At 35.1% G+C, this 10,578-nt stretch overlaps 2 long non-coding RNA genes across 2 annotated transcripts; one reads left to right on the top strand and one right to left on the bottom strand.

Moving 5' to 3' along the window:
* Positions 1-1,180: 1,180 nt before the first annotated feature.
* LOC132044009 (uncharacterized) lies at positions 1,181-3,326 on the bottom strand. Its single transcript, XR_009411995.1, has 2 exons — positions 2,081-3,326; positions 1,181-2,050 (listed from the first exon to the last, which is right to left on the bottom strand). It is a non-coding gene; the product is annotated as an uncharacterized LOC132044009 (long non-coding RNA).
* Positions 3,327-3,729: 403 nt separating this feature from the next.
* Positions 3,730-9,861, top strand: LOC132044010 (uncharacterized). Its single transcript, XR_009411996.1, has 3 exons — positions 3,730-3,879; positions 9,442-9,557; positions 9,596-9,861. It is a non-coding gene; the product is annotated as an uncharacterized LOC132044010 (long non-coding RNA).
* The last annotated feature ends 717 nt before the right edge of the window (positions 9,862-10,578 follow it).

Below are 10,578 nucleotides of genomic sequence, written 5' to 3'. Positions count from 1 at the left end.
TTCGTTCATGGTGATCATTTTGAATATCATGAACTCGATTTAATCATTATAGACTTGTATTGACATCATAATAGTCTCAATCAAAGATATAATCGGTTATTTGTTTAAGTTCCATAATCGAAAAGGTTATCATGCTATCACTATATAGCCTGTTTCTTTGTAAATTGTTTAATGTTGAACATTGTATTTGTATTTTTGGGCCCCTAGGCACGCAGTTTTATGCATACGTATTGCTTGGCACGAGGTCACGCTTTTTTGCACATTATTTGGGCCCCGGGCCACCGTTTATATTTACGATTTTGGTGATTCTTTATTCGTAACAAGGAGTATTTCGGTTACTCGCTTTCTTGTTTGTTCGGTTGTTTAGGTTCATTACTTATAATTCTTCTTTTGATTGCTTTACATATCGTAAGATAATTCAAATGTGACATGTCCCTTTATCAAGTTAAAGTTGATCTTATGTCATAATAACGACTTACAGGTTGATGATCCAACTAACTGAACTTCATTGCTTGTATTAATTTTTTCAGGTGAGCCAGATTCCTCCGGGCGTTATCTATACGATCTTTCGGAGCTTTTAGATGCTTATCTTTTCGGATTCGTAGGCTTCATAGACATAGTTCGGTCAGTCAGATATTAGCAGACTTTGATGTATTAGCCTTGTTGGCTATTTATTCAGATGTTTCAGACTTAAACGGTAAATTCCGTATTTAATATAATTTAGTAAGACTTTTTAATAGATCAATACGTGTTAGTCTTATTTCCTTATTCTTGTATGTTTTGATATCCCATGTTAATTCAACCAGCCTATGAGTTCGCTTGGTCACATGCAATTAGGCACCGAGTGCCGTGTTACACCTAGACCATGGTTCGAGGCGTGACAAAATCACTAGTCCGATTTTTTCTCGATTTATCGGTTTGTTGCGATTTACCGACACCCCTTTAGGCAATTTGTCTTCTGCGACTTGCATCTGTTTTCCAAAATTAGCAAATGAACGTGAAGAAGTTTGGATGGATATCACATTAAGATTATAAAACCTAGTCATTAGGCTTCTTCGTTTCTGGATTAAAACAACGTGCCACATTGAGAATGCTCACATAGATGGGTTGAATTAAAACCTTCATTTGTTCAAGCTGTGCACTATGAGCTCCTAGTAGATGAGTTGAATTAATACCTTCATTTGTTCGAGCTTGAGACTGACAATATGAAATAAAACAACTTTCCTAGATTTTTTTTTTTTTAAAAAAAAAAACAGTCATATCAAGGATGCCGACTTCCAAATAACAAATATTTCCCCTGCTGACTAGCATAAAAACTTAGCTATTTGCCATAATACAACAACAAAAGGAAAAGGTTTTCTGCTCATGAACATCACTAGAAAACATAAGTCATAGAGCAATACTTTCTACAATCTGCAGCAAAGTGCTTGATTCAACATTCCATTCCAAAAAGCTTTTCATCACTCTAGTTGTTTTTTACATTCCTTGCAAATTGTGCTTCACATTGTAAGAATCCTTTTTCAGCTTGGCCACTTTTCTTCAGACAGCATATACTTGCTTTGATCAAGAATGTCCACAAACATAATCCTTATTGGAAACCTTGGTCACTACCTTCAAACCATCACACACTCAATCTCAATGTGAAAATGAGTTCTATTGCTTCACCATTTTAGTCCACTGGTTGCCTTCAACAACATCAAACCATTTACAATTGTCAAGAACTGTGAACTTCTCTTTGATAGCATATTAAAGAGAGCCAATTGAGCTGAAGTTTGTACTGATGAAAAGCACCTGAATCGGTAAACTTTAGCTAGAGGAGAACAACTTCAAGGTTATATCTACCCAAAAGCCATTTACATTTCTAAGCCAAGATACAACTTGGTTCTTCTTTCCATTGGAAAATAAACTTATCATAACAGCCCAAACACAACTATATATTCATAAAGTGTCCATAAAGTGACAGGTGAGCACATATATAGGCTCATGTCAGACACAAAATTGGGTAAGGAAGGAGCGCCGCCATGACCTCAAACCATGATAAAAACAACTACTAAACCTCAATATCAAACCAATTGGGAACATAACTGTATAAATCATTAATATCGATATTAATAATATCAATATGGTTATAATTCATCCTGGTATGTGGTTCCGCACACCCTACCAAGACACAGGTCCTGTTGACCCAAACCAAATAAACCCGAGAAGCTTTATCATCACATCCTATACATAAGCATCAATAATACTGCTCTTATGATTGTGATCTTTGTAAGGCATTATGACCAATAAAGCAGAGACAGAAAATACAAGAACACAACAGACCATTCTCAAGTGTTTTACTTATTTTGTCACTCTGACAGACTATTCTTGGTCGAGTACATAAGTAGGCTCAGATCAATCACAAAATCGGGTAAAGGAAAGGGACACCGCCATGGCTGCAAACCAGAATAGCATACAACAACAACAACAACAACATCAATCACTATAGGGTTTAGGAACTATGTCATTCCAACACTCGTTACTCCACTTACAAGACATTTTGGTTTGCCCTGCCAAGATACGGTTCCACTTGACCAAAACTCGATTAACTCAATAAGCTTATATCATCACAGCCTACAAATAAGCATCAGTAATGACATAATGACTAAGAAACCAGTAAGGAAAAAGTCCAAGAAACACAGCACATAGTGAATATCCATAACATAGTCACATAAAAATCATTTGCAATCAGAAAGGATTTAAAATTAAATAATTTCTAAATATATTTATTTTATGTTAAAACCAAAGGTAAAGGATACGAAGGACTATACAAATTCTACTAGAACCATAATTTTTCTTCCTTAATCAGTAGTATTATAGATTATGCAATTATGAAATTCATACTTTACAAATTAATACATACTACTTCCTCCATCCCAAAAAGATTGTCTTAGCCCCCGTTTGGCCATAAGAATTATTCACTTTATTCCGAATTTTTTTTCACTTTTTTCCGGAATCAGCGTTTGGCCATGAGAATTCCAAATACAACTTGAAGTTGTATTCCGGAATACCAAAAACTCAAAAAACTTGTTTTTAAAAAAAAATCACTTTTTTACAACTACATTTCACCAAAAACTATAATTTTAAAAACTATGGCCAAACACAACTCCAACTTCAACTCCAACTCTAAAATTCCAAAAAAAGTGAAAAAAATTTTTTGGTATCTACGGACAAACAGGGCCTTAGTTTGAGTCGGTACGGAATTTAAGAAATCAAGTAAGACTTTAAAAATGTGTGATCCAAAACAAGTCTTAAATATTTGTATGGTTGTACATCTTCTAATAAAGTTAAAAATATTTCTAAAATATAGAAATGCCAATAATCTTTTTAATAAAATAAGGAAAGTAAGACAATCTTTTTGGGACGGAAGGGAACAACAATTTTACAGATTATACACCCATGAATGTCATATTTTCTTTTTAACAACAACAGTTAGTCATCGAAAGCATGCCCCTCTATTCTTTTTCTCGTTTCTAATTTCCTTTTATAAACTCAAAATATCGTTAAATGTCACTTAAAAAGAAAAAGTTCCTTCAATAAAATTTAATAAATATAATGACTTCAACAAAGACATGTACACAAATCTCTAAACAGTATAGAGTCAGCAAAACAATAAAAAAAGCAAATGTGACTTTCATTAACGGAAATATGGAATTTCTCAATCATAAATAGAGTAAGTTTTAGCCCTTAAAAAAAATCAAAAGTTTTCGATAATACTTTTTTGTTTTGGGGTATTTTGAGGCTCAGAAGTGTAAAATGAGGGGGCAAAAGAGACAATGTACCCGCCATGGCTGCAGACCCTCGGTTTGCACTACCAACAACAAAGTAGGCCTTACCCGGGTCGCCCCGCCAAGATACGGGCCCCCGCTCCATTTGCCCCATTATGAACTCTAGACAACTATTTAATCATCATAGCCTCTCATCCTTTACAATAATAATAATAATAGTAGCCATAATGTTGTTGTGTTGAAGATGATGATGAGGAGGAAAAAGAAGAAGAAAGAAAAAGAAGCAAAAGGGTTAGATCTTAAAACCCTAAACCCTTCAACCTGCTTGCTTTTATATTTATATGTATATATATATATAGATGTGTATGTATGTATACATACTGTAGAAACTTGCGATTTTCATCGAAAGTTTCAGAACAACAGCTTAACCAAACAGAGCCTTCAATGGTGGTTTATTGTTACGAAAAATGGAAATCAACGGCAAAAAGAGAGAGGGCAACCACCATTAAAGACTCCCCAAATACCTCTCTCTTTGCCTCATTCTTTCCGTCTAGACTTCATCAGAAATTCTTTTGCGGCACAATTAGGTTATTTTATAGTACCCTATTGTGTGTCCTCGTTTTACGTTTTTGTCCTTGTATTTACTCGCTATTTCCAAAAATTGTACGAGAAAATGACAGAAATGGTTCATTAGTTTTAGTAGGGGAAATAGCATTTTTGGTCCCTGTGTTATTGCTTAATTTTGATTTTAGTCCTTAAGTTATTCAACTTAGCAATTTCAACCTTCAATTAATATATTTTGTGTGATTTTAGTCCCTACAAAGACAGAAGCTTAACAGTGTTAGTTTCAGCAAAGGGCAAATCTGGTTTCTTATATTACATCCTCTTACTCCTCGTCAAAGTGCATTCCGTCGTTAAAGTTTTCACTATTAACAAGCTTTGGTAGACTTAAAAGTTCTTTAGGTCCGTGAATTATCTTATAAGGTATGTGTTGTTTAGGATATAAGAGCCTCGTTTGGAATTGGAGCCATAAGTTGCCGAAAAGCGTAAAATTTTATAAATTTTTTTTTTTTTTTGAAATGGTTTAACACGAAAAGCGATTTTGTCATTTAAAAAAGTTCAAAAAAATAATTGGACCGTTAGTCTTAGGCAACATCAGTTAAGCGTTTTATAAGTAAATGAACATAATGCCAAAAATAAATTAGACTACCAACTTATTTTTTTTTTTGCATAACTGAGTGTTCGCTTTTTTTTTAATCCAAAATTTTCATGAGTACCTCTCTGCATCACACACATACGTGCTATTGCTACTATAAATTTGTTGTCTTTTTTTTTTTATATATATATATATTTTCCTATGTTTATGTTTTCATGGACATGGTAAGAATGGATTTCATTTTACTGGATTCTCTGAACCAAAGCAGATATCAGTTTGAAATATGATGAAAATAGTAACCTGAAAATCATATAAAAAATGGTTAAAAGTGTGAGATTGAGGTAGATATATTAAAATTTCTTATTTTTTGGGCTATTTTAGACTCCAAAAAGATAATGTGTGATTTGGTCATTTTCGTAATTGCAATACATATAAATTATACATTTATCCTTACAATGGATTATCTTACAATATATGATATAAAGTTCTAAATTCACCCATTTTAATATATTATTGAGGACATATTGATATCATGTTCGTTTTTTGAAGGACTAAAATCAGACAATATCCGCCTCATTCTTCTTTTTCTCATTTTATATTTTCCTCTTATATAAATAGAAAATGTCAAATGACCTTTCTTTTACCATTTTAGTCCAATAATTCACCGGGAATTTTAGCTTAAAAGAAAAACTTCCTTCAAAGAGATATGTACACCTTTATTTTAAAAAAAAAAAATTACTGTATTTTTTATGTAATCATCTAAGTGCCCGACAAAAAGGCACTGTACATTTGTAGATAGATATAAATAATGACTTCAATAAATACCTGTACAGAAAACTCTAAACAAAAGAGTCAGCAAACTAAATGGAAAGCAAATGTAACTTCCTTAAAGGAATTTTGAAATTATTATTAAACATAAATAGTAGCTTAAACCTTTTTGTTTTGAGGGTATTTTGAGGCTCAGATGTGTAAAATGAGGGGCAAAAGAGACAATATACCCGCCATGGCTGCAGTGTCACACCCTTAATCCGATAGGGTGTGATGGGCACCGACACTATGAAGCCGGCGGCCGTGAGCTTTCGTAATACACACAATCATCTTGGTAAAACATAACATACGCACGAAATGAAAATTTTTCGTAAAAACAAACATGCCTTTTTTTTTTCTTTCAACCAAATAAAATCGTAATCGTATGAAAAGCTGTAATGTAAGGCATAACGAGTGCTTCGGCTTATATAGCCACAAACACACATCGGTAGCATAATGCATCCTGACCAATTTCATTACGTAGCCTGCGTACAAAACAAGACTCGACATATCACACACCGACACCGTTTCGCAAAGTTCTATCATAACTTCGAACACCACACAAAAGCACTGACTCTCAAGAAGACTTATGAAATTGAATGGCTAATCCAGCCCAGCATCTTCCAACATCACCTACTCGTCCGCGGGTGCCTCGCGTGGCACGGTCAGCAGCCCCGAACAGCGGGCCGCATTTAAATACGTATCGTACGCGAAGTACAAAGACAAGCATCAAAACGTGAGGCCATAACCAAAGTAGAGCAACAAAAGTAAAGTCGTAATAACCAACTACCTACATTATATCCTATATACGTATCATACATACCATACCGAACGATCACACCGGGCTGGCTACGGAATTCATTAATCGATGTGATTTGCTCTATATCATCGCATCAAACTCATCATATCATCATACATCATCACATATCAAATACTATGCCTCATAGGACCCTTGCCGTACGTAACGTGGTCGCCACCTCATTGCGCCACAACACGCATAACACCGTAGAAAGTTTCAAATCTCCGTATCCCCGAACACAACACATCGTCACAACACATCATAAGCCATATCACGGCGATAACTCCATAAACGGGAACCGGCTTATGGCGAGGTCTCGGAACCGTAACACAAGATAACACCGTAGTATATCATAGTGCGCGCGATCATATACCGGCCGGGATCCCGTGAAAGAGGTAACACGTAACGCGCGAAGCGGATCGTAAGTAACCACACACACTCAGACACCATCCCTGGACTAACCGAATGATCAAAACGAACCCTTTTTTTTTTGAAAATCCAAAATCATAGTTTTCTCCCCGAATCTCGCTCGGGACATATCAAACCGAACTTCAGAAATCGTTGTTACGTATCAAAATCATGGGCATAAAACCCTTATTTCCAACTCGACAGATAAATAAGTAATCATAGTGAAGAAAATATTAAATTTTCCGAAAAATCCATAAAGGTAGCATAGAAAGGCCGCGGGCCCCACGGACGGGTGCCGACCCCGTCCGAGCCCGACTACGAGGGGTAGGGGGAGAGTGATGTCTTATGAACTTACATATTATGTTTTGGGGCGTTTCGAGGTCGTATGCAAAGTTACGGACGTTCGTAGTTTCGAAGTCGTTTTGGAACAAGTCTCTTTTGAAAACAAAATTCTTTTGAAAATAGAACTCTTTTGAAACCTTAAAGTTTAATCCTACAAAAGACATAAGGGTCATAACTCAACCGCGTTAAAGATACGAACATCAAGGAACTTATACGAATCGCTTACACAATTTTTCAAACTCAACCATACCAAGAACATACAAACCACAAGAGCAAATACGATTCACAAACATACTTGAAATTTACAGAATGGAATTACCCCGAGAGGCACATATCATGTCATACCTTAGTTCCGTCTAAGACATGCCAAAAAGAAAAGAAGGGTAAGCTTCACATACCTGGCTTGCTTCCTAAGCTAATCCAACGTAAGTTCGTCTTCTCAAAAATCTACAACAACGTCAATAGCATCGAACATTAGTCGGCCAAAGGATCCAATTCCAAACCATTGCTTTTTCTACGCATTTTGGCAAAGACTTCCATAACTTGGACGCCTTGAGAATTTAACTCGGCCAAATCTTCAACAATGATACCAACAATTCACACATGGACAACATTATCTTCCACAAATTCATGAAACTATATTAAAATTTCTTAAGATTCTAAATCAGCCCACCAACAAGTACAACACCAACTTGACACATTAAACTCTCATTTACATCACATAATCCATGACAAACAACCACCAAAATGAACATATAATTTGGTTCACCATGTTCCACAAAACTTTCCCCTACACGCGCCCAACTTCACCATACATGATTTCATGAACTTCATTTATTCTCCACACATTTCAACAACACACAATCATGTTAAATACAATTAAATCACTATCACCACACAACACACACAACACCTGCGACAACCTTGAACTTTCTACAACTCAACTTCAACATTTATACTTTCATGTTTCCCATTCATTTTCACATCCTACAATATCCATATTCAATCCCAAATGCATTAACATCACGATTCTTTTTTACAATTCCATGGCATCTCATTTATGTTCAATTCATAATTGTTCACATATTCAAATACCAATTCGAAACCTTCCAAACAATAGTCAAGAATGTTTTGAATAATCCGCTCGACATTTCAATGACGGCAACCAACACACTACCTAAAATTATCCAAACTCAACAAGAATAATGACAACATATTTCTTTCTTTCAACTTCATAAATCACACCAACAATTCACACTAACAACATTAGTTTCCCATAAACACAAGAACAACATATTCAATTCACTTTAACTTCTAAAACAACTTCCCGACAACTACAACTTGAACTAGAATTATCAAACTTCCATTTCTCATCATAGATTCCATTGTAACAACAACCAAAATACTTAAGAAAATTGATTCATCCCTTTCATACTATACCACAACCACACGGCCTCAACATATAGTCCATATTTTTCATGAATTTCCCTCATTCCTACACACCACAACATACACAACCATACATAACATATAAAGAAGATTAAATTCTTACCCTTTTCCAACTTTTCCACTTGCCAAAAGAAGCTCTTTCTTGCCATGATATTTATACCACTTTGTGAGAAATCTTGAACTTAGTAGGAATACAAACAAATTATAATTTTGAATCAAAGTTGAAGGCTTCAAGATTTCTCTTCTTTTTTTTTTCTCTTTCTTCTTGAAATTTACGAAATTTGTGGAGCTTTTTGTGAAATAAAATGAAGTTTCTCGTCCCTTTTTAAAAAGCGCAACGTCGGTTTCTTTCGTAGATGCGCATCGATAGACTTGTAAACGGTACCGCGGGAATACTGTTTCTGCGTCGACGATTCGATTTTGTAACGTCTATAATTCTCTACTCCGATGTCTATCAATGAACGGTTTGTTGCGTTACAAACTAGACTCGACGAACTTCATTTTAGGCTTTTAAAACACCTTAAAACTCCACATATACTATGAGATATGCGCCTCCATAGTTGACTTAAAAATTCGCCCAGCATTTCCTCAAATTTTCGTCAAACTTATTTTCTTCGATTTACTCGATCTCGAAATATTCCGACGCACAAAATGCGGGATATAACATGCAGACCCTCGGTTTGCACTACCGACAACAAAGTAGGCCTTACCAGGTCGCCCCGCCAAGATACGGGCCCCGCTCCACTTGCCCCATTATGAACTCTAGACAACACCTTAATCATCACAGCCTCTCACCATTTACAATAACAACAACAATGTTATTATTATTGTGGTGGGGGTGGGGTGGCGGAGATGAGGAAAAAGAAGAAGAAGAAAAAGAAGCAAAAGGATTAGATCTTAAACCCTAAACCCTTCAACCTGCCTGCTTTTATATTATATATAGATATGTATGTGTGTATATGTTTCAGAATAACAGCTTAAGCAAACAGAGCCTTAAGATAAATGGTGGTTTATTGTTATGAAAAAGGAAATCATCGGCGAAGAGAGAGGGGGCAACCACCATTAAAGACTCCCCAAATACCTCTCTCTTTGCCTCGTTCTTTCGGTCCAGAGTTCATGAGAAATTCTTTTCAAAGACAATTAGGTTAATTTATAGTACCCTATAGTGTCCTCGTTTTACGTCTGTGTCCTTATATTTACTCAGTATTTGCAAAAGTTGTACGACAAAATGACAAACATGATCCCTTATATTTAGTAACTAGGTTCAAAGTAGCAACATTTGAGCAGTTTTGGTCCTTTAAGTTTATTAAAAGTGAATATTTTTAGCTTCTTTTTTTTTTCAAATATTTACCAAATTTTGACTATTTAAATTTAATTGGAATTGTGAAAATATAAAATATCTAGGCGGAACTCGCATTTGGAGGCACATTTTGACTAAACGATCAGGTATTCCATGTCACGTATCATCCACTCGGCTCAAGTCGAGAAGAGATAAAGAAGAATCAAAGATATAATCATTGTGGGTTTAGATTTTTATACTGTGCTTTCTGAGATTTCGACAAAAAAAAAATTGTGTTTCTAGTTAAAAAAAAAAAAAAAAAATCTTACAATTCAGGTTAAATTTGACAATCTAAATTAGATAATAAAATATTCTATAGAAATCAAAAGTACTCATGTTTGGCAAAATTAAAGGACCAAACTACTCAGATAATACTTATGGGACTACTTTGAACTTGCTACTAAATTTTAGAGACCATTGTGTCATTTTGTACACTGGATGAATACAATCTTCAAGGGTAACTTAGTCATTCTATGCTCAAGCTCATCCTTATAAATGAGAGAATAACACT

Source organism: Lycium ferocissimum, unplaced genomic scaffold (genome assembly GCF_029784015.1).
Source record: "Lycium ferocissimum isolate CSIRO_LF1 unplaced genomic scaffold, AGI_CSIRO_Lferr_CH_V1 ctg3230, whole genome shotgun sequence".
Classification (NCBI taxonomy): domain Eukaryota; kingdom Viridiplantae; phylum Streptophyta; class Magnoliopsida; order Solanales; family Solanaceae; genus Lycium; species Lycium ferocissimum.
This window is presented reverse-complemented; position numbering and strand designations above follow the sequence as displayed.